The sequence below is a fragment of the Notamacropus eugenii genome, chromosome 7 (assembly GCF_028372415.1).
Source record: "Notamacropus eugenii isolate mMacEug1 chromosome 7, mMacEug1.pri_v2, whole genome shotgun sequence".
NCBI lineage: Eukaryota > Metazoa > Chordata > Mammalia > Diprotodontia > Macropodidae > Notamacropus > Notamacropus eugenii.
The window spans coordinates 72,441,205-72,465,362 of record NC_092878.1 but is presented as its reverse complement, the minus strand read 5'-3'; the positions used below and the strand labels follow the sequence as shown (position 1 = coordinate 72,465,362).

Sequence of the window (24,158 nt, the reverse complement as noted above, 5' to 3'; positions counted from 1 at the left end):
ATTTAGCAACTTCTACACTAAAGGATTTAAGGTCTTGGAATATGATATTCCAGAGGTCAAATGAGCGAGGCTTAAAACCAAGAATCACCTACCTAGCAAAACTGAGTATAAACTTCAGGAGGGGAAATGGAATTTCAGTGAAATAGACAACTTCAAATCATTCTTATTGAAAAGACCAGAGCTGAAAAAAAAATTTGACTTTCAAATACAAGCATCAAGAAAAATATGAGAAGGTAAACAGGAAAGTGAAGCCATAAGGGATTCATCAATGTTTAATTGTTTACATTCCAACATAGAAAGATGATATGTGTAATTCATGAGACCTTTTTCAATATTAGGGTAGTTAGAGGGAATATGCATACATGCATACATACATATATACGTGTGTGTACATATATATGTATGTATGTATGCATATATGTATAGATAGATGATAGATAGATAGATAGATAGATAGATAGATAGATAGATAGATAGACAGATAGATAGATAGATGGATGGATAGATAGATGAAGGGCACAGGGTGAACTGAAGATGAAGGGAGAATGCATAAAAAATAAAGTGTTGAGAAGAATGTACTGGGAAAAAATAGAAAGGGAGATATGGAATCTAGTAAAGCATCTCACATAAGAGAAGCAAGGAAAGGCTTTTACAATGGAGAGGAAGAGAGGGAATATGAGAGGGAATAAATGAGCCTTACTTTTATCAGACTTGGCATCAAGAGAGAATAATACACAGTAAATTTGGTATGGAAATCTATCTTAACCTACAGGAAGGCAGGGGAAAGGAAATAGGAGAGGGAAGATAATAGAAGGGACAGTAAATTGAGAAAAGGGATAATCAGAAGCAAGCACTGTTGTGGGAGGACAAGTCAAGAGAGAGAATGGAGTAAATGGAGGACAGGAAAGGACACAGGGAACTGTAGTTAGTCTTTTGCAACATAATTATTATGGATGTGTTTTGCATGGCTGCACATATATGGCCTACATTGAATTGCTGGCTTTAACAACGAGGGTGGGTGGGTAAGGAGGAAGGGAGAGAATATGGAACTCAAAACTTTAAATATGAATGTTAAAAATTGTTTTTGCATGCAAATTGGAAATAAGTTAGACTGGCAAAGGGCAGATTGGGGATAATGGTACACACTGTCCTGGAGTGGGGGAGGGGAGAGATGGGGAGGAAATTTGAAACTCAAAATCTTGTGGAAGTGAATGTGGAAAACAAAATAAGTGAATTACTAAAAATTGGTGAAAGATCTAATCATACCTATAAGCAACCAAGAAGGATACAAAGTCCATGTAATCAGACTTCAGTGTTAGAAGAGCAAGGAAACTTTGAATAGTAGAGAGAAAGATTCTATAATGAACAGGGCAAGCTGCAGGAAGCATTAATAGAGAGAGGATAATGAGAATAGAATGAAAGAGAGGAATGTTAAGAGTTTTTGAGATACGGAATTAGGGGAGAAAGCATAAGATTCTAAGCATAAGCCTACAGTAACCTTAAATCCTACAATCATTTTTTTCATTACCAGGAAAGTATGAATTGAGATATTTTACTGAGAAGGATTGGTCTGGGTAATTTGAGGAGAGAACTTTAGAACAGCCAACTACTCAAGAGAACAACAGAGAATCAGACAAGGACAAGTAAACTAATAATTGGCTCATCATATAAAAGACTCAGCTGAGACTGGATAAAATAATTTTGTAGTGGACCCATTCAATACAGTGAATCTATTTCCTCAAGCACTTCTCTAGGTTATGAGCAGGAGTAGGACGCCTAGTGGAGAGAAAGAATACAGATTGGGGTTTAAGGTTTGGAAAGGAATGAGTAATGACAGGATAAAGGAGCTTGGGATTCAAGGGTAGATGACAATTGAAAGAAGTTTAACACTGCAAGGTATACTAATGAACTCTAGAGCCAGAAGTTTGAAGAGAAGAAAGTGTTGTTTGCAAAACAACAACAAACAAACAAAAAAACCCTCCCTGCACCTGGAATTAGAGGGCTTAGGTTTGAAACTCAGCTCTGCCAGTTAATGTAAACATAAACCATTCACCCTAACTTCTCTAGGGCTTAGTATCCTCATCTAAAAATTAGGTTAATAAAATTTACAACACAACTCAAAGAATGAATTTGAAGATTAAATGAGATAATGGATATTAAGTACTATGAAAATACAAAACTATGTACTTAGTTGTTTTTTGCCATTCTATAATTAGATATGACTTCTAAATGTGACTCAATAATGTAAGCTAATGGAATAAAAATCAAATTTTATATTTGGTCTAAGTTCACACAGAACTTATGTCTTTGACCCATTGTCATCTAAATCTGTGTGGTTATATTTTTAATGCTCTAAAATAAACCTGGTACAACAGGGTAAAGGTAGGCAAATGTTACAATGGGCTTGTCTGTGAGAAACTACCTTTCTTTTTTTCTTTCGTTCTTTCTCTCCTATGACTCTACAGTAAAGGTACTGATTCATTTATCATCTGCACACATGCTACTAAGAATTTCTTTTTGTTTTCTGAGTAAAATGACAGTGGATTAACTTTCTGGTTCATTAGTTAAAATATTTGAATCTAGAATAAAGGGCATGGTGCAAATTATTTAAAGCAAATATAATTCATTACAGACTGAGTTAATATAGAATAAATAATAAATAAGGGGTAACTACTAACTTGAAAGATTTTTATCACTTACAAAAACAAACATTGGCTTCCTTAAAGAACTAAACTCCTTCCAGAAATTGAAGCTGTAATTAGCTTTGTAGGATTTCATCAGCAGGTAAGTGGTCCAGGAGATAGAGTGCTGGGCCTGTAATCAGGAAGCCTCATCTTCCTGAACTCAAATCTGTTCTCAGACACTTACTAGCTGTGTTACCCTGAGGAAGTCATTTAACCTTGTTTGTATCAGTTTTCTCATCTGTAAAATGAGTTGGAGAAGGAAATGGCAAATCACTCCATTGTTTTATTTTGAGTTTTCTTTGCAACATAACCAATATGGAGAAATGTTTCGCCTGACCTCATTTGTATAGTCAAAATCACATAGTTTGCCTTCACAAGGAAAGGGTAAGGGTGAGAGGGAGGGAGAGAATATGAAATTCAAAATATTAAAAAGTGATTATTAAAAAGTTTTTATATGTAATTGGGAGATACATAATGAAATAAATAAAAATAGTTAAAAAGAGAACCAACTATGTTCAATGCATTATAGGAAGACATTAATGGAACTGACATTCTATGACTTCCCTCTCCTCATTCAAGTAAGGAAATTACGTCATCTATTATGGGAAATTTTGGGTGTAGAATAGTGGGTTAAGAACAAAAGAAAGGGATTAGAAGAATCACTATAGAAATAAGATAGGAAACCATAAGAAACAAACAAGAAGGAGTTTTGAGCAGTGGCAAGGTCCCAGCTGTACTTATATATTTTAAATTTGTATTGTTAAATGAGATCAGTCCCATGACTTTTTCCAGTGACATATGGCATGACTGGAGGAAAAAAAAAATCTAAGGAATCAGACTGTGGATAGTACCCAGCAATAGAGAATAGCAAGAAATTATTGTTGTTAATAATAGTTAGCATTTGCATAGCACTTCAAGATTATCAAAGCACTTTACGTTTGTGTGATATTCACCAAAACTTTGTCAAAGGAATGCTATTGTTATACCCATTTACAGATAAGAAAACTAAAGCTAGGACAGAAAGCCATGAGACCACATGATTCTACAAGAGTACAAAGTCAATCTTAAAAAAACAACTTCTGACTAGTAAAAGCCATAAGGACATTAGGGGTCTAGTCTAAGTCAGTGATATTTAAAGGACACTAATAATACTTGAATTCTTTTAGCACATAACAACTTATCTTAACACTTAGTTAACAACTATGTATTAGAGTGAGTTGTAAGTATGTGATGTTTTAAGAAAGTGAAATTTTATGATTTAGCATTTTGGAAGTAGTACAGTTTCAAGATGTGGTGAGACCTTATTGAAGATATTTTACAAAGTGCTGGAGATGACCAATAATCAGGTAAACAGTATATGTGATTCCTAAAATACAAGAATTAATCTAAGATAACAGCGTAATTAGTGAAATAAGCAATAGATTTTAACTTTGAGCTCTTACTTTCAATCTATTCCATTTAACAGGGAGAGACCTTATGGATTCATTAGTCTGAATTCATTTTTGAAAAAAAATTCAAATTCATCATTTGAAATGAGAGCTGAGTTCAGCAGAGGTGAAATACCTTGCCCAAGATCAAACACAGAAGATGGAGATATAAAACTGTCATATATAAATTAACACATAAGTACATAGGAACTGTATATATTAATAAAGACCTAAGGAAGGCAAAAGTACTTCAAACTGAAGGATAATTCAAGCGGGCATTATCTCATCAATTGATTCACATTTCCTAAACACTTACTATGTGCTGGATGCTGTGCTAATCACTGGGAATACAAAAAAGGGGCAAAAGACAATCCTTTTCTTCAAAGAAGTTACAATATTAAGAGAGAGACAACATACACACAAATATATACAAAGCAAGTTATACAGAGGATAAAAAGAAAATGATTAATAGAAGGAAGCTAGTAGAATTAAGAGGGGTTGGGGAAGGTTTCCTGTAGAAAGCAGTATTTTAGTTTGAACTTGAGGGAAAAGAAATCCCATTGACATCAGCAGTTGGAGCTGAGGAGGCAGAGTGTTCAAGGCACGGTATGTCTCAGAGCAAATTCTCTGAGTTGAGAGATGGATTGTCTTGTTCATGAAACAGCCAACAGGCCAGTGTCTCTGGATCAAAAAGTACATGTTGGGGAGTAAAGTATAAGAACACTTGAAAGGCAGGAGGGAGCTAAGTTATGAAGAGCTTCAAATGTCTAACAAAGCATTTTATATTCAATCTGGAGGCTATAGGAAGACACTGAAATGTATTGAGTGGGGGAGGAGTAACATAATTGGACCTGCACTTCTAGAAAATCTCTTTAGCTAAATAGTGGATAGATTAGAGAAGAGGGTGAGAACTGAGGTAGGCAAACTCACCAGCAGGCTAATGAAATAATCTAGACATGACATGATGAGGGAATAGACTAGAGTGATGACAGTGTCAAAGGAAAAATGTGTCATATTTAAGAGATGTTTCCATTGTGAAATTGACAGGCTTTGACAACAACTTAGATGGTGCTGGAGGGGGCAGAGGTAAGAGGTAGTTTCTAGGTTGTGAGCCAGAGAGACTGGAATGATGATGTTGTTCTGTTGTTTGGTTGGTTGCTCTCCGTCTTCAAAGAGGACCAAAATGGCATCACCATTGTAAAGTGAAGTTTCAGTGTGTCCGACTGTGGCTGATCAGACCAATGGGATCTCGAAATGCTCTATCACAGGTTGGGCACAGATAGTCCATATGAATATTTGGAGTGGATATCCCAAATTTGCACATCCTGCAGTTTACTTTGTGCTGTCTCAATTCTGCTTTGCTCAAAAAGCACAGCACCTTTTCTTATGTGGGCACACCATGCTAAGCAGCGCTGTGCCAGTGTCTCCCATGTTGCACAGTCGAACCCAAAGTTCTTGAGAGAGACCTTGAGAGTGTCCTTTCATTGTTTCTTCTGGACACCATGTGATCGCTTGCCCCATGCAAGGGTACATTTTGCATTCAAACAAGGTGGCCAGTCCATTGGAGTTGCGCTCTCTGAAGCATAGTTTGAATGCTTGGCAGTTCAGCTTGAGCAAGGACTTCAGTGTCTGGTACCTTATCCTGCCAAGTGATCCTCAGAATCTTTCCAAGACAGTTCAAATGGAAGAGATTCAGTTTCCTGGCATGGCACTGGTAGACTGTCCATGTTTCACAAGCATATAACAATAAGGTCAGCACAACGGCTCTGTAGACCTTCAATCTGGTAGTCAGTCTAATACCTCTTCTCTCACAAACCTTTCTTTGGAGCCTCCAAAACACTGAGCTAGCTCTGGCAATGCGTGCATCAATCTCATTGTCAATGTGTACTTATTCACAGCATTCAAAATTTCTCCGTTGGTTGTAACCCATGGTTCCATGTAAGGGTGGTGTGTGTGTGTGTGTGTGTGTGTGTGTGTGTGTGTGTGTGTGTGTGTGTAAATAATTATATATATATGTAAAAAAATTATATATATATATATATATATAATATTTTGCTTGATCCTTACAATTCTAGAAGGTAGGTGCTGTTATTATACCCATTTTCCAGATGAGAAAACTGAACTGAAGCAAATGACTTCTGCTGGTCACACAGCTAGTAAGTGTTTGAGGTGAAACTTGAACTCAGGTCTATCCTGATTAAAAATCCAATGCTCTTTCCAATGCAGCAAAAGTCAGCTAAGAGGGGAGAATGGTTTCAAAAAGAGGATGGACAGAGGAATCTTTTCATATGGGCTGATGGAGCACCTTTGTTTCTTTGGTGTTAATCATTAGGCCAAAATTAGCAGAAACAGCAGAGAACTGATCCATACTTCGTTGCATCTTTAGCTTCAGAGGCTGCATTGAGTGTACAATCATTTGCAAACAGAAAATCATGCACCAACACTCCTTCCACTTTAGTCTTGGTTTGTAACCTTTTCAAATGGAAGAACTTACCATCAGTACGGTAGTTGACCTTCATGCTGTGTTCATCCTCATTGAAAGCATTTGTCAACATGGCTGAAAACATTATGCTAAATACATGACAGTAAGCACACAGCCCTGTTTCACTCCACTGGTTATTTGGAAGGAATGAGAGCTTTGTCCATTATCCAAAAACCAGGTAAATATGCCATCATGAAATTGACGTACAATATTGATGAACCTCTCCAGGCAACCAAATTTTGACATAATTTTCCATAAGTCCTCATGACTAAAAGTGTCAAAGACCTTGATCTGACCTACAAAAGTTGTGTACAGACCTCTGTTCTGCTCCTGGCACTTCTTCTGGAATTGTTGGGCAGCAAACACCATATTGACTCTTCTCCGGCCCTTTCTGAAGCCACACTGGCTCTCAGGTATATGCGCATCTCCCAGGTGAAGGATCAGACTACTAAGGAGGACTCTAGCAAGAATTTTACCAGCAATGACTAAGAGAGAGAACCCTCTGTGATTGTCACAGAACAATCTATTCCCTTTACTCTTATGGAGATGCACAATAGAGGCATTCTTGAACTCCGAGGGGATAACCTTCTTTTGGAAAATTTCAGTCAGCTTTTGTATGAGCAATGGTCCCCCTACCTTGTAAATCTCAGCTGGAATTGAATCAGCAGCAGGTGCTTTGTCACGTGAAAGGAGCCTAATGGCCCTCAAAATCTCTTCTTCAGTTGGAAGTTCAGCTAAGGGGGGATTGACTTCAACCTGAGGTAAGCAGTCAGTAGTCTCAGCATTGATTGATGATGGTCTGTTGAGAACACTATGGAAGTGTTCAGTCCATCTCTCTAGGATCATGTCCTCATCACTAATCAATGTGGCTCCATGAGCACTGAGTAGTTTTGATGCACCATAGGTTTCTGGTCCATAAATAGCTTTCAGGGAATCATAAAAGTATTTTGGATTGTTACTATCAGGATAAAACTGAATTTCATTTCTTAGTGAGCCAGGAATCCTGCATCTTTCTAAATTTTGCTTGTACTTTGCTTTTGATGGAATTAAATGCTGCTTATGAACCATCCTGCTGGTAAATCCTGTGGAGTTCTTGTTTTTCATTTAGCAGCATCTGAATTTCCCCATCATTTTCCAGTCCTGGTGTTTGCAAGTGTTCTGACCCAAATGAGCAAATGCAATGCTGTACACCAAATCTCTGACAGCTGCCCACTCCTTTTCTGCTCTACTGTTGCCAACTGTGTGTTGGCTCAACTTTCCCTCCAAGTCAGCAGCAAAGTATTCATGTTCAGAGAAGAGCTCTAATTTGTTGACATTAATTCTTCTGATACTCATTTTGCCTTGGGAGCAGTGCTTTTGATGGATGTAAATATTTAACTTGGAAAGGATAAGTCAATGATCAGTCCAGCACTGTGCACCACATATTGCCTTTGTCACTCTTACATCTTTACTGTCTCTTCTCCTTACAATCACATAATTTATTAGATGCCAGCATTTGTTGTAAGAGTGCACCCATGAAAGTTTTATTGCATTTAGGTAAATGGAAGACAATGTTGGTGATACGAAGGTCAAGCGATAAACAAGTCTTCAGCAGTAAATGACATTGCTATTGCTGTTTCCAACTCCATTCCTCCCTAGGACTTTCTGCCAAGTCTGGTAATCTGAGCCTACTCTAGCATTAAAGTCACACAGAATTATAAGCTTGTCCTCTTTTGGCACACTAATGATAAGGGTCTCTAAGTCTTCCTAAAATTTTTCTTTAACTTCATGAGGGTTTGTCATGATGGGAGCATAGGCACTAATGAGCTTAGCATTTTCCTGCGAGTGGCAATCACATTGTCATGAGCCTGATGGTCAATCCTTTTGGCAGGCATACCAATGCTGATTAGATTAGTTTTGCTTGCAAAACTCATGCCAGCTTCACACATTTCCCTTCACTAGGCGCACTTCAGTAAAAGGTGTATCCACCTCCAACTTCAGTAAGCTGGCCTTCATTTGCCAACCTTGTTTCACTCAGGGCTGCTATTTTGAGGCAATACCTGTTGAGTTTCCTTGCAACAAGAGCAATTCTTTTTTCAGGTCTACTGGATTTTGTGTTGTCAATTAGTATGTGCACTTTTCATGTGCCAATGGTGACTGCAATCATCTTTGCAGATGTTTTTATACATTTTTTTTGTGTTTGGAAAACATAGAGGGATTCTCCGCCTACCATGGTAATTAGGCCAAGGTTGGGTAAGCAGGCAATGTTTAGGGCACCTTTTCTAGCCCCCTTCCTCACACCAGGAGGTGAGAAGTGAGATCCTTAAAAGGCTGCTCAGAAACCCAGGGGGCTGCCAAGTCCCATTGCTGCTTCCAGTGAGAAAGGACTCTATGGTCTGGGCTGCCTGTGTGTAGGGTCGTGACTACAGCTCCCAGTGTATCTGCACCTACTGTTTCATCACTTGCCTGTCACCACAGGCCTTTGAGGCATAATAGTGAAATGATATAGGTGATATCTTTTGATTTGGGAGTAAATTGGATTTAAGTGAGGCAGCGTCACAAGAAGTCATCAGTCTCACTCTCTCCTCCAGAGTCATCATAGTCCAGTGGCAGGACAGAGTCAAGATGGCTGGTGATGGCTCAGGATGCAGTGAATGACCTTGGCATCTTCATTGTCCAACCAAACTCTAAGCACTCCACATCAACTGCTTCATCTTCCTTCATGGCCTTTGGAACAAATTGTTCTCTTCTGCCCATTCCACCAGATGAAGTCTTCACATGTTTGGAGTAGACACCCCCCTAATTCGCCAATGAACCTGAGAATCCTTAGTTACCCTCAACCTAGTCTGGCCCATCAGCCAAAATGGCTTACCAGGTTGTGGCCACTGCCCATGCTACAGCTTCTTGGAGTCACAGGCGAGAGTTAGGTGGAACAGGTGGACACCAAAGATAGAAAGAGCCCTCAAAAGGGCTTGGCAGTCATCACACCAAAGTTACTGGTCCTCCCTGAACATTCCCTACACCTATAGTAACAGGGAAGGTAGGAGGGAGAAAGTGTTTAAGTGGAAAGATGAGTTCCATTTTGTACATATTGAGTTTAGGTATCTACTGGGCATCCAGTTAAAGATGTTTGAAAGGTAATTGGAGATGAGAGATCTGAGGTCAGCAGAGAGACTGAGGTGGGATAGGTAGATTTGGGAAACATCGGCATAGAGATGATAAATTCAGGGGAGTTGATGAGATCACCAACTAAAGTAATGTAGAGAAAGAAGAAAAGAAAACCCAGGTCAGATATTTATTCTCTTAGAAGTTGAGTGAACAAAGAAGACATACAGAAACAAATTTTTCACATCAATCTCTAAAATCTGTTAAAGACGATGACTCTGTTGGGTAATATTTTCTTCATTAAATGAAGTACTGTAATAATATAACATGTAGTAAGTGTACACATGAATAATATCACAATGAAAACTTCCCTAATAAATTTTTTTAGAGAAATAGTCTGGTATAGTAAAAAGAGAATTGGATTAGGACTCTAGAATGAATTTGAATTCCAACTGCACCATTAATAGCGATGTGGTCAAGAAAAACTCACTCAACCTCTGTTGGTCTCATCTGGAAAATGGGGTTAATAATACTTTCCATGTATACCTGCAGCATTAACATGGGACCTGGAAGAGAAAACAAATGTAAATGTATGTGTTAAACTATAAACTTATATGGAGCTATATTAAAGTGTCATTTATGAATGTTTTGTTATTGAAATCACCAAATACTGGAATATGTTTCCATTCCAACACCTAGAAACTGATAGGAGATTGAAACAAGATGCTATGGAGAGTAGTATTTTTTTTCTGTTGCTTTGTGGCTAGAAACAGGGGGATGTCCTAGATGACCTCTGCAAGTCCTTTCCAGTTCTATGACTTCAAAATAAATTAAAGTTTTATGTCTAAATTATGCACAGCCATCAGTGGACCTGGAAGACAATGAGGATAAAGTCTGTGCTCAGCCTCTCCCAGCAAGTATTTATGCTTCCTCCTCATTTCATGCATAACTAATTTCATATAGCAATTGGTAATCGCATCTTGGTAATGGCACCACAGGCATCACACAAAACAGTTTCAGTCATGGATGCAATCCACTGTAAGTACAACTAAAAGCTGGTTCTTTGGTGGAAACATCCCTGCTTTGTGATTGCCTTAATCCCCTGCTACCCCAACCAGGCACCAAAAGTGAATGAGAAGTGCAAAGTTCAAAGTTTAGATTTTTGTGACCACTAGCATTAGCCAGCAATAGATATAGCATTCTGAAAAATTATGAAATACTGCTTAGGTGAATTTTAAAGGACATTGAGAACATTTGCATTATGTTAACATCATGCATTAACATCACTATTTTCATCAAAATGGTTTTGTCCTGATACCCATCAATATGAAATCAACCAAAGCATCTTTGAGAACAATAAATAGTACTTTATCAGAGAGTCACCTACGTGTTTAAAATATTAAAATCAGTGGTTTCATTTCACTTGTCTCTCATGCAACAAGGATAATGATTTTTAACAAGGCTATTTGGAAGAGTAAATTGATCACTTGTTTCTCATTCATATTAGACAATTTTTACTGTCTCATAGCACCAAGACATGAATTATTTCATGTTATCTTCACAGTGGTTTAGGTAGACAGAAAAGATATTGCAATGTTCTTTTTTTCAAATAAAGAAATAGGAAAATAGAGAAGTTAAGTGATCTGCTTAAGATCATGCATCTACTTTGTAAAATAGGCAGAAACAGAGAAAAGTCTCCTCTTTCTCAGGCCTACATTCTATTGAGTAGATTATTGTGACCAATTGCTTTGGGTCAGCACCATGGAGCTCACTTTTAGAGTCACCTCATAGAAGTGATTCCTAGAAGATCATGCTGTCTTGTGCTCCATTTCTGCAGTGATGATGCATGATCATTGGCAGAGGGCAATGATAATATGTTGGTTTATAAGTATCCTGATGTATAACTGATTCGTAGCAAGGTATAGTGAAAAGAATACGCTATTTAGAGTCAGAAGATATGGGGTTGAATTGTTCTATCTGTCATCTAGCTATTGATCAATTGATCATCATATGACTTTGAGCCCATTTCTCAGTATCAATTTCCTTATATAAAGGAGATTAAACTAGATAACCTACACGGCCCCTTTCAGCTCGAAATCATATGATCCCACAATTCCATGTTTTCATTTATAGATTGGAAAAGCATGCCAATGACTCATAATTTTGAAATGATAAAACTTTTGAATCCTGAGGGAGAACAAGGAAATGTACACACTCTAATTGGATCATTGGTGTCTTTGTTAGTATAAGTGGACAGATAATTTGGGGAGATATGGTAGGATCTTAAAAGAACATAGGATTAGAACAGAAGGGCAACTTTAGCATGGAGAATGATACTTTTTTGTGAGCAATATAAAAACATATAGCCCAGTGTTATGTATTGGGGTGGGGGGAAGTGATATCACTTGGCCTGAGGTCCATGTTTTGCAGGTTGAATAGGCAGCTTGACCAAGGGCAGAACCAATTATACAAAGTTCACCTAGTAGACTTTTGTTCAAGAGCAGAAAACATGAATAGACATACGGAGTATTCTAGAAGTCACAGTTTAGTTTTAAGCTATTAATTCTTGTTGCTGGAGGGGAAAAAATCATTTCCAGGGTACCAAAAAATGGAAATTTTCAGATAGTAAATGAGAGAAATAGAATGTCTAAAAGCCAAAGTAAGCAATGATTGCAGGTCAAAATTCGAATATAACTTTTATTTTGCTTGGAATTGGAGGTTGGAAGAAAGGTATCCCCCCAAAACTTGCTTTAGACAATGTCCAGTGGGTGATAGTGGAATGTACCAAGACTGGTGAGTTAGGAATGTAATCTGTGAAGCAAGTAATCACCTTGGCCTTAGAATTCTGTATCCATAATAGAGGGATGAAAAGGTAGATTCTAGAAGGAATAAGATGCAGTAGTCTGGCCAGTTAAGGGCAGAACATGAACTAATATTATCTCAAGCTCTAGTAGAAAGGAAGGCTAGATGATGAAGTAAAAGTAGGCTCGATGTCTGATATTGATGCTTTGGGACCAGAATTAAACTATAATAATCTTGCAATTTGTGACATTCTTAACCTTTTCATGTTATAGCATCCTCCAAAAATGATAAATTTCATATATCATTCTTTTCAGTAAATCCTTTTAAAAGTCATCAAAGAGTATGGCATCGTGCTTTGGGAAAACCAAGACAAAGGAAACAAGAAAAAAATATTATGAATCTTTCCTCATGGCTAGGACCAGGAACATTGAAGTAGAGGAAAGGAGATAGTAACTAGAACCCAATAAAAGGCTTTGCATAGTCCCAAAAATAAATGAGGCAAAAGAAATACAATTATGACAGCTAGTGATGATGGAAGAGGGAGCAACAGTGCCTTAATACTCTTGGTAGGACCAAGTAATTTGTTCTGTCCATAATTCCAACATATGGATTAACCCTTGAATCCATTTATATATGTCACAACCCAGGTACTTTAACTTGAAAGCTCAAACTTTAAGCTGAAATATAAATGTTTTCCAATTTCATCATTTCAAACTCTATTAATTACAGCCAAAACCCTGGACTGACTTTTCCAACTTTTTTTGTCCAGCCAATCTAGAAATATATGTAAGATTCAGATACTTTGGCTCTGTCTTCCAGTTTTCTTCACCAAATAAGAGTGACAGGAATCTATTAGGGCTCAGCCATAATGCTCTGAACAGCTTCATGACGACTAGACTAGATTTTTGGTATAGGAAGAACTTTTACTTAGTTTCATTAGTCCTCTGAGGTCCATGTGTAACCATTAGGTCTTGAACAATATTACTACTTAGAGTAAGACAGAAGGTTTCTTCATGAATTTCAGAATGCTGTTGGCCAAGAGTAACTTTAGACTACAACCAAACAATCAATGCTTCACATTTGACAATAATTGCAATCCCTTTCAGATTTTAATTATTCTACTTATTCATCTTTCTTATTAAACTTTCATTATGTTGGCTCAGATCCAGTTTAATCTCAATCCCATACTTGCTTTAAAACTGATAGATATATGGAATTTCTATAAAGTTCAATTGCATCAAAACATCTTATATCCTGTTCTGGGTGAAATTAGTGCTATGAAGTAGTGAGCTGGGCACAGTAACAGTGAAACTATTAACTACCAAACTTACTGAAATATCTCTAACATTCGAGTTTTACATAATAATATTAATCTGATGTTATTTCATTTCCTCTTCAAATCAACACTATGAAGTAGGGACTTTTATTATCCCCATTATATAGATGGGGAAACTGAAGCACAGGTTAAGTGACGATCCCAGAGACAAATAGCTGCTAAATGTCTACAGGTAGGAACAAAATTAAAATTTTTCTGATGTCAAATTCAGCACTCAATTCAGTATTCTACTTAGCTATTTTGAAAGGGATGTTTGCTTGGAGCAGAACCCTTCTCCCCAAACTCCTGCAAATAACTGAAAAAAATTACTCTAAACAAATTCTGGAACAACAGAACCCACAAAGTAATGGAGTGAGGGAAATCTCCAGCCTGGACAGCTTGGAAGGTCAACAGGAAGCATCTGTTGCACTAGACTGGGAGCAGAGTGTTGTGGAGCACAGTCTGGCATGGGCCATGCCAGCACAGATAGGGTGGAGCAGGCCTCAGGGAACTGAATCACTGGCAGTTATGACAGTTTTCAAACTTTTGAACCACAAATGTCAAAGACTGCATAGAAGGCTAGTGGGAAAATGCTGTTGGACCTGAGTAGGGGAGGGGTACAGTCCTGCTCAGGTCCAGTGACAGCCACAGGACTGAGGAGGAGGAAGTGGGGGCACTAGTAACAACAGCAGCAGTAGTAACTTCTGGAGCTTCGAACTCACACATGTTGGGGGTTTGAGCAATTGATACAAAACACCTGAAGCCTTGGACACTATACCCACCCACACCCACTCCCCTAACTCCACTGGAAACAGATTCCTGCCTTAACAAAGAGGTAGAAAGCCAAGCATTTGCCTGGGAAGACGAATAGACAGAGGGAGAAATGTCAGATTACAGAATCTTACCCTGGGGACAAAGATCAAAACATACAATCAGAAGACAACAAAATCAAAGTTAGTACATCCAAAGCCTCCAAGAACAATATGAATTGCAAAGGAAGAGCCAACATGGTGGAGTAGAAGCAGGGACCAGCTAGAGTTCTCACCTTCAAAAAATCTGTAAAAATTAATCTAAACAAATTCTAGAGCAGCAGAAAACACAAAATGACAGATTGAAGGAAATTGCCAGGCCAAGACAATCTGAGAGGTCAACAGGAAGTGTCTATCACACTGGACTGGGAGCAGAGTGCACTTTGGTGTGGGTTGCACCAGTGTGGACAAAGCAGAAGCAGACTGTAAGGTACTAAATCACAAGCAGCACCTGCTGATTCCAAACTTCTTAACCCACAAACACTAAAGACAACTTCAAAGGTCAGTGGGAAGGATCTCCCACCTGCTGAGAGGGGACCATGATCCAGCCCCAGCCCCAGCCCTTCCCTGGCCCTAGTCATAGGACAGCTGAAACTATTGCTTAAATAGAGGTTACTTCTAGAGACTTCAACTTTACAAAGTCCAAAGCTCAAGTAATTGACTGGAAAAATGAGCAAATATGGAAAAAGAAACAATCTATATATTCTTATTGTCTCAGTGAAGACTTATTTTCTTATGTCACTGGTGACGAGGAAGATCAAAAAAATATAGCCAGAGGAAAACAAACCAAAGCTCCTGCATCCAAAGCCAAAAAGAAAAATATGAATTGGTCTCAGGCCATGGAAGAACTCAAAAAGGATTTTGAAAATCAAGTAAGAGACACAGAGCGATAATTGGGAAGAAAAATTAGAGTGATGCAAGAAAATCACAAAACCTTCCTGTTCATCATTTCCATTACATTCATATACCGAAACTTGTTCAGTAATTCCCCTATTGATGAGCAATATCTTTCTTTTCAGTTCTTGGCCAACACAAAGAGAACTGCTATAAATATTTTTGTACGTATGGGACCCTTTCCCATTTTTATGATCTCTGAGATACAGTCCTAGAAGCAATGTTGCTGATTCAAAGGGTATGCTCATTTTTGTTGCCCTTTAAGTATAGTTCCTAATTGATCTCCAGAATGGTTGGATCAGCTCACAGCTCCAACAACAATGAATTAGTGTTCCAACTCTGCCACATTTTCTCCAACATTTATCATCTTCCTGTTTTTTCATGTTAGCCATTCTGATAGGTGTGATGTGGTACCTCAGAGTTGTTTAGATAATCAATAGTATTTTAGAACATTTTTTCGCATAACTATAGATGGCTTCAATTTTTTTCCTTTGAAAACTGCCTATACAAGGCCTTTGAACATTTATCAATTGGGGAATGACTTGTATTGTTGTAAATTTGATTCAGTTCTCTATATAGTTTAGAAATGAGGCCTTTATCATAGATACTGCCTATAAAAATTCTTTCACAGTTTTTTGCTTCCCTCCTAATCTTGGTTGCATTGTGTTCTTTTATGCAAAAACTTTTCAATTTCATATAATCAAAATTATCCATTTTGCACTTCATATTTTCTGTCTCTTCGTTGGTTATAAATTTATCCATTCTCCATACATTTGTCAAATACACTATTCCATGATCCCCTCATTTGTTTATGGTATTAGACTTTATACCTAGATCATGTGTCCATTTGGACTTTATTCTTGTGTGCAGTGTCAGGCATTGAACAGGAAGAGTTCAGAAAGGCTTGAAAGGACTTATATGAACTGATACTGAGTGAAAGGAGCAGAAACATGAGAACATCATACAGAGTAACAACAACAGTATGCTAGGAATTTTTCTGCTAGACTTAACCTTTCACAGCAATGCAAGGAACTAAAACATTCCCAAAGGACTATTGAGGCAAAATGCCATCGACATGAAATTGGAGTGCAGAAGGAAGCAGAATATTTTTTCTTGTGCTATGTTTTGGTTTGTTTTGATTTTTTCTCATAGTTTCTCCCATTCATTTTAATTTCTCTATGTAACATCATTAATGTTAAAATATGTTTAATAAGATGTATAGAAATAAGCATGTGTAGAAACCATATCAAATTGCATTCTGTCTTGGGCAGGAAGGAGGGAGAGAGGGGGAGAAAATGTAAGATGTGTGGAAGTGATTGTAGACAACTGAAAACAAATAAATTAATATCATTTTAGAAAGAAAATCATGTAAAACAAGTCAATATCTTGCTAAAGGAAACCCAAAAAATGCTGAAGATAATAACACCTTGAAAATTAGACTAAAGCAAACAGCAGAAAAGGTCCAAAAAAGACAAGGAGGAGAAGAATTCCTTAAAAATCAGAATGGACAAATTATAAAAAGTGGTCCAAAAGCTCACTGAGGAAAATAATGCTTTAAAAATTGGAATGGAGCAAATGGGAGCTATTGACTACGAGAAATCAAGAAATTATAAAATAAAAAGAAAAGAATGAAAAAAATAGAAGACAATGTGAACTCTCATTTCAAAAACAGCTAACCTGGAAAATGGATCTAGAAGAGAAAATTTAAAAAATTATTGGACTACCTGAAACCCATGATAAAAAGAGTCTAGACATCATCTTTCAAGAACTTATCAGGGAAAGCTACCCTGATTTTCTAGAACCAGGGAGAAAAATAGAAATGGAAAGAATGCACTGATAATCTCCCGAAAAAGATCCCAAAAGGAAAACTCCAGGAATATTATAGTCAAATTCCAGAGCTCCCAAGTCAAGGAGAAAATATTACAAGTAGCCAGAAAGAAATAATTCAAGTATCATGGAAACACAATCAGAATAATACAAGATTTAGCAGTTTCTACTCTAAAGTACTGGAGGTATTGGGATATGTTATCCCAAAGGTAAAAGGAGTTAGGATTAAAACCAAGAATCACCTAACCAGAAAAACTGAGTATAATACTTCAGGGGAAAAATGGAACATCAGTGAAATAGAGAACTTCCAGTCATTCTTGGTGAAAAGACCAGAGCTGAATAGAAAATTTGACTTTCAAATACAAGAATCAAAGGAATCATGAAAAAGTAAGCAGGAAAGAGAAACCATAAGGGACCTATTAAAGTTGAACTACTTGTATTCCTACATGGAAAGATGATATTTGTAACTCATGAGATATTTCTCAGCATTAGGATAGTTGGAAGGTGTATACAAAATTAAGGGTTGAGAGGAATGTATTAGTAGAAAGCGAAAGGGAGAGGTGGAATGTAGTTAATCATCTTATATATAGGGGCAAGAAAGGGTTTTTACAATGGAGGGGAAGAAGAGGAAGATGAAAGGGAATAAGTGAGCTTTCCTTTCATTGGATTTTGTTTCAGGAAGGAATAACATACACACTCAACTGGGTATGGAAGTCAGTTTTACCCTACTGCAAAGCAGGTGGGAAGGGGATGAGGGGGCAACAATAGAATAGATGGCAGATTGGGGGAAGGGTTAATGAGAAGCAAGCACTTTTGCAGAGGGACAGGTCAAAGGAGAGAACTGAATAAATGGAGGTGAGACAGGATAGAAGGAAATATAGGTAGTCTTTTAAAAGATAGAGGTCTTTGGCAAGACCACACATGTAAAACTTAAATTGAATTGCTTGCCTTCTCCATGGCTGTGAGTGGGGAGGAAGGAATGGAGAGGATATGGAACTCAAAGCTTTAAAAATGAATATTTGAAGTTATTTCTTTTACATGCAACTAAGAAATAAGATATATAGGCATTGGGATATACAAATCTATCTTGCCCTACAGGAAAATAGAAGGGAAGGAGATAAGGGTGGTGGTGATAGAAGAGAGGGCAGATTGGAAGAAAGGGAATCAGAGAATACACCCTGGCCTGGGGCAAAGGTAGGGGGAAGATGGGGAGAGAATTTGACATGCAAAATTTTGTGAAACTGAATGTTGAAAACTGAAAATAAATAATTTATTTCAAAGGGTGGAAGGACCTATTTGGTACAAAAATATTCATAACAGCTCTCTTTGTGGTGGCTAAAAGCCGGAAATCAAAGGGATGCTCATTAATTAGTGACTGGCTAAGTAAGCTGCGATATATGATTGTAAAGAGATACTGTTGTGCTATAAGAAATAACAAACAGGATTATTTCAGAAAAAAATGTGGAAATACTTACAGGAACTGATGCATGGTGAAAGGAATAGAACCAGGAGAACATTGTACACAGTGACTGCAACATTGTTCAATGAAGAATTGTGAATGACTTAGCTCAAACATCTCAGCAATGCAATGATCAAAGACAATCCCAAAGGACTGATGATGAAGCATGTTCTCCACCCCCAAGGAAAGAGCTGATACTTTTTGAATACAGAATGAAGAATGTACTTTTCACTTTTTCTTTCATTTTTTTCTTTTATTTAAGTCATTTTGTACAAAATGACTGACATGAAATGTTCTACATAATTATATATGTGTAGCCTGTATCTGAGTGCTTATCATCTCAGGGAGAGAGTGAGAGATAAAATTGGAAACTCAAAACTTTAAATAATTTTTTTAAATAGGGAAAAATAATTTTTTTAAAAAAAGAAAAATATGAATTGGTCGCAGGCCATGGAAGAGTTTCAAAAGGTTTTTGAAAAGCAAGTAAGAGAAGTAGAGGAAAAATTGGGAAGAGAAATGAGAATGATGCAAGAAAATCATAAAAATGTGTCAGCAGCTTGGTAAAGGAGAACCCAAAAATACTGATGAAAATAACACCTTTAAAAATAGATTAACATGACTGGCAAAAGAGGTACAAAAAGCAAATAAGGAGAAGAATGCCTTATGGAGCAGGATTGGCCAAATGAAAAAGAAGTTTCAAAAACTCACTAAAGAAAATAATTCCTTAAAAATTAGAATGGAACAAGAGGAAGCTAAAGACTTTGTGAGAAATCAAGAAATTACAAAACAAAACCAAAAGAATGAAAAAAAAATAAGACAATGTGAAATATCTCATTGGAAAAACCATTGACATGGAAAATATATATCTAGGAGATATTTTTTCTTTTTCCTTCAAATTTATTTATTCTTTTGTTTTCAATTTTCAACAATCACTTCCATAAGTTTTAAATTTTGTCCCTCTCTCTGCCCCCTCTCTCCCCAAGATGGCATGCAATCTTAGATGTGCTCTACTCATGCATTCTTATTAAACACATTTTCACATTACTCATGTTGCACAGAAGAATTCAAAAGTATGGGAGAAAGCATTAGTAAAACTGAACATAACCAAATATAGCAAAAGAGAAAATAGTCTGCTTCATTTTGTCTTCTGATTCCATAGTTCTTTCTCTGGATTCATTTTGAATCATGAGTCCTTTGGAAATGTTTTAGATCCTTGCATAGCTGTGAAAGACTAAATCTATCAAAAAATAGTCCTTGTATACTGTGCCTGTTACTGTGTACAGTGTTCTAGGAGAGATAATTTAAAAATTATTGGACTACCTGAAATCCATTATCAAAAAAAAGAGATTAAGTATCATACTTCAAGAAATTATCAAGAAAAAGTGCCCTGATATTCTAGAAACAGAGGGTAAAATACAAATGAAAGAAATCCACCTATCACCTCCTGAAAGAAATCCTAAAAGGAAAACTCCTAGGAATATTGTAACCAAATTCCAGAGTTCCTAGGTCAAGAAGAAAATATTACAAGTATCCAGAAAGAAACAATCCAAGCATTATGGAAATATAATCAGGATAACACAAGATCTAGCAGCTTCTACATGAAGGGCTTGCAATATATTATATTCCAAACATTAGAGGAGCTAGGATTAAAATCAAGAATCACCTATACAACAAAAGTGATTATCTTGCTCCAGGGGAGAAAATGGAATTTCAATGAACTAGAGAACTTTCAAGCATTCTTTGTTTTTTACTTTCAAGCATTCTTGATGAAAAGATCATAACTGAATAGAAAATTGACTTTCAGATACAAGAATCAAGAGAAGCATGAAAGGCAAACAGGAAAGGAAAATCATAAAGGAATTATTAAAGTTGACCTGTTTACGTTCCTACATGGAAAGATGATATTTGTAATTCTTGAGACGTTGCTAAGTTTTAGGGTAGTTGGAGGAAATATATGTAGATAGACACATAGATACATAGATACAAAGATGGCACAGGCAGAGTTGAATATTAAGGAATGATATCTAAAATATAAAATTAAGGGATGAGAGAAGACTATATTGGGAGGAGAAAAGGAGAGATATAATATGGTAAATTCTCCCACATGAAAGAGGCAAGAAAAAGTTTTCACAATGGAGGGGAAGAGGGAGGACATGAGAGGTAATGAGTGTATTTGACTTTCATCAGATTTGGCTTAAGGAGGGAATGACATGCACTCAATTGGGCAAACTGCCCTACAGGAAAGTAAGGGGGGAGGCAATAAGGCTGGGGGAGATGATAGAAGAGAAGGCAGATTGTGGAAGGGTGTAGTCAGAATCAAACATTTTTGAAAAGCAATACAGTAAAACTTGAAAATAGAATTAGTGGGATGTGGGATAGGATAGAGGGAGATATTGTTAATTTTTCACAACATGACTATTACGGAAGTGTTTTGCATAACTACACATGTATAACCTGCATTGAATTGCTCATCTTCTCAATGAGGGCGGTTGGGAAAGGAAGAATGAAGAGAATTTGGAACTCAAAGTTTTAAAAACAAATGTTAATTTTTTTTACAAGCAACTGGGAAATAAGATATGTATGCAATAGGGTATAGAAATCTATCTTGCACTTAAAGAAAATAAAGGGGAAGAAGATAAGGGGGAGGTGTAATAAAAGGGAAGGCAGAGTGAGGATAGGAATAATCAGAATGCATGTCACATTGGGGTGGGGAAGGGGAGTGATGGGGAAAAATTTGGAACTCAAAATCTTGTGCAACTGAATATTTAAAACTGAAATTAAATTAATTAACTTTTGAAAAGAAAACTTCCCTTTACCACTATTAGAAGAGCTGAGAGCAATAAGGACAGGGAGACAGAGAGAGAGAGAGAGAGAGAGAGAGAGAGAGAGAGAGAGAGAGAGAGAGAGAGAGAGAGAGAGAGAGAGATATTTAGAAAACAAGAGCCATCATTTTCTGTGTTAGAAAAGAATAGTAGTGACTTTAGAGATTTGTGAGGTTTTTACTCTAGATGAATTTATTCTCTCTCCAAGGAGAGAGTAAAATGGAACACTTTTATTGTGCCTCAAAATGATTCATTTTCTTCAGTAAATATTCTCTTTAAAAATTTCTTAATTTACAGAGTAATATCAGTCCAGCCTTGGTAAATTTTTATAAATTTTGAGATTTGGGCATATATCAACTTTTATTTTAAAGGTTTTAGCTTGGTACAATTAACATCACTCAGTCTAACTTTTTTATCATTATAAGTTAAAAAGAATCCCAAAGGTGGTTCTCAAGGCAAAATGCCTTCCACACTCAGAGAAAGAAATATGGAAGTCACTCACAAAATGTAGCAGATCATGTTTATGTATGTGTATGTGTTTGTGTATCATGTTCTGATTTGTTATACGATTTCTTTCATTTATTTTAGTCTGACTACATAGCATGACTATAGTGAAAATATACTCAATAGGAAAGTATATGTAGAATCTATACAGAATTGTATGCAGTCGTGGGGAGAGAGGGGGGTAGTGGGGGGTAGGTGGGAGGGGATAAAATCTCAATTGTATGGCAGTGATTGTTAAACATTAAAAAATAAAAAACTAAAAAAAAGAAAGGAACATTAAAGATTATCTAGTTTATTAGATTCATTTTGCAGATGAGAAAATGTGTAAAGAGGAGAAATAAATGACTCAATGAACCTAAAACTCTTCCAGTTTCAACATACCTTTGTTTTTTTGATTAATTAAAAATTTGTACAACTAGCTAGGGAAGGACCAAGGTAGGCCTTGATAATTAATTTCCACATTCCAAAATGTTTCCTTTTACCTCAAGTCTTCTCTCATTACTGTTACACAGAGTTCTTTATTCAAGGAAGATTTTTATTTGTACGGTAAATAGATGTTTTTCCTTTAATAATTAATCCTTTTCCTATTCTAAACCAGAATTTCCTAACTTGCTGCTTAACACTCATGCACAGTTACCTCAATAAGGCCCAATTTTTTATTGATGTCCTAATTGCTGCACATCCGTTCTATACAAGGAGTCAGATTGTAATTGGTTTTGGATAAGTTTAACAAACTCTTTTACTGTCTGGAAGAGAATATCAGAGGAAAATAAAAAACAAATAATGCAGTAAGAAAATGCCTGAAGATTATAATTGCATTTATTAATGGTTGGCATTCTTTGTTCAGATCTAATAAACTGCAAACAATTAAAAAAATAAGTTAAAAAGAACACAGGATAGAATTTTGAGTTTCCTTTTTTCTCAGACTGATGTAAGATATAAAGGGTTAAAGGCCTAATTAGGCAAGCAGCCTGGAATTCTGAGCAAGGAATCACAGTACTATAAGATTTGGAGCTAGTTAGCAGCGCACTCAGAGGTCATAATAGTCCAACCCCTTATTGTATAGATGAGGAAATTGTTACTCAGGAACACTGAGTGAATTGTTCAGAATCATACAGGCATTAAGTGGCATAGCCAGTAAAGAACTTAGGTCTTCTGGGGGGCAAAGCCAAGATAGCAGAGTAGAAAGACACACATATACCAGCTCTTCCCCCACAGCCTATAAAATACCTGTAAAAAAAGACTTTCAACAAATTCTAGAGCAGCAGAAGCCACACAACAACAGAGTGGAGGAGATTTCTAACCTGAAAGGTAACCTGAAAGGCCAATGGGAAACTTCTGCCACATCAGACACAGAGTGGAGCCAAGCCCAGCCTTGGTCACACAGCGTGACTCTGGGAGGAGGATGAAAGCAAGTCTCAGGGGTGGAATCCCCAGTTTCAGTAGCAGAAGTTCACAGATACCTCAAGCCACAGGTGCCAAAGGTCAGTGACAGGGTTTTTTTTAGCTGGCCAAGAAGGGAGAAGGGCCTTCCCATAGCTCTGGCCTCAGGCAGCAACCACAGAGGCCACATCTGGCCAGCAGCATCAAGCTTCACAGCACCCCTTACAGCAGCCCGTATCCATTGTTGGATCATAAAACCCTTGGGGACTCTAAGCAGCACAGTCTTACTCAGCCCTGTGTACAGGGCCAGCCCCCATCTAATAATCCTGGGGGGTTTGAGCAGCTGATCTTTATCTCATACTGAATGGCAGCCCTGCCTTGTAGCTTATCTGATTCTCTGACCCCAGTGCTGGCCTTGGCAGAACTGAAGGCCAGGTGCCTATGGAGAGGTAACTCTATTACTCAAATTCTGGCCACAAAAATTTCTGCTTGATCTCAGATCAGTGTACACGCTTTGATTGTACCACCTTGGAGGAACTGAGATCTTACAGACCCCCAGAGTATACCCTACTCTTGACAAAGGACCCAAAAGTCAAGTAACTGGTTGGGAAAATGCCTAAAAAAGGGGGAAAAATAAGACTATAGAAGGTTGCTTTCTTTGAACAG

The 24,158-nt window shown here is 37.2% G+C and overlaps 1 long non-coding RNA gene across 1 annotated transcript in view; it reads right to left on the bottom strand.

The window, feature by feature from the left end:
* LOC140514388 (uncharacterized) overlaps window positions 1–23,676 on the bottom strand; it is a 45,455-nt gene extending 21,779 nt beyond the window's left edge. The window contains exons 1-2 of the long non-coding RNA XR_011970586.1: window positions 23,414–23,676; window positions 10,168–10,243 (exon numbers count right to left, since the gene is read on the bottom strand). This is a non-coding gene — a long non-coding RNA (uncharacterized lncRNA). The remainder of the gene's footprint in view (window positions 1–10,167; window positions 10,244–23,413) is intronic.
* Between the last annotated feature and the right edge of the window lie 482 nt (window positions 23,677–24,158).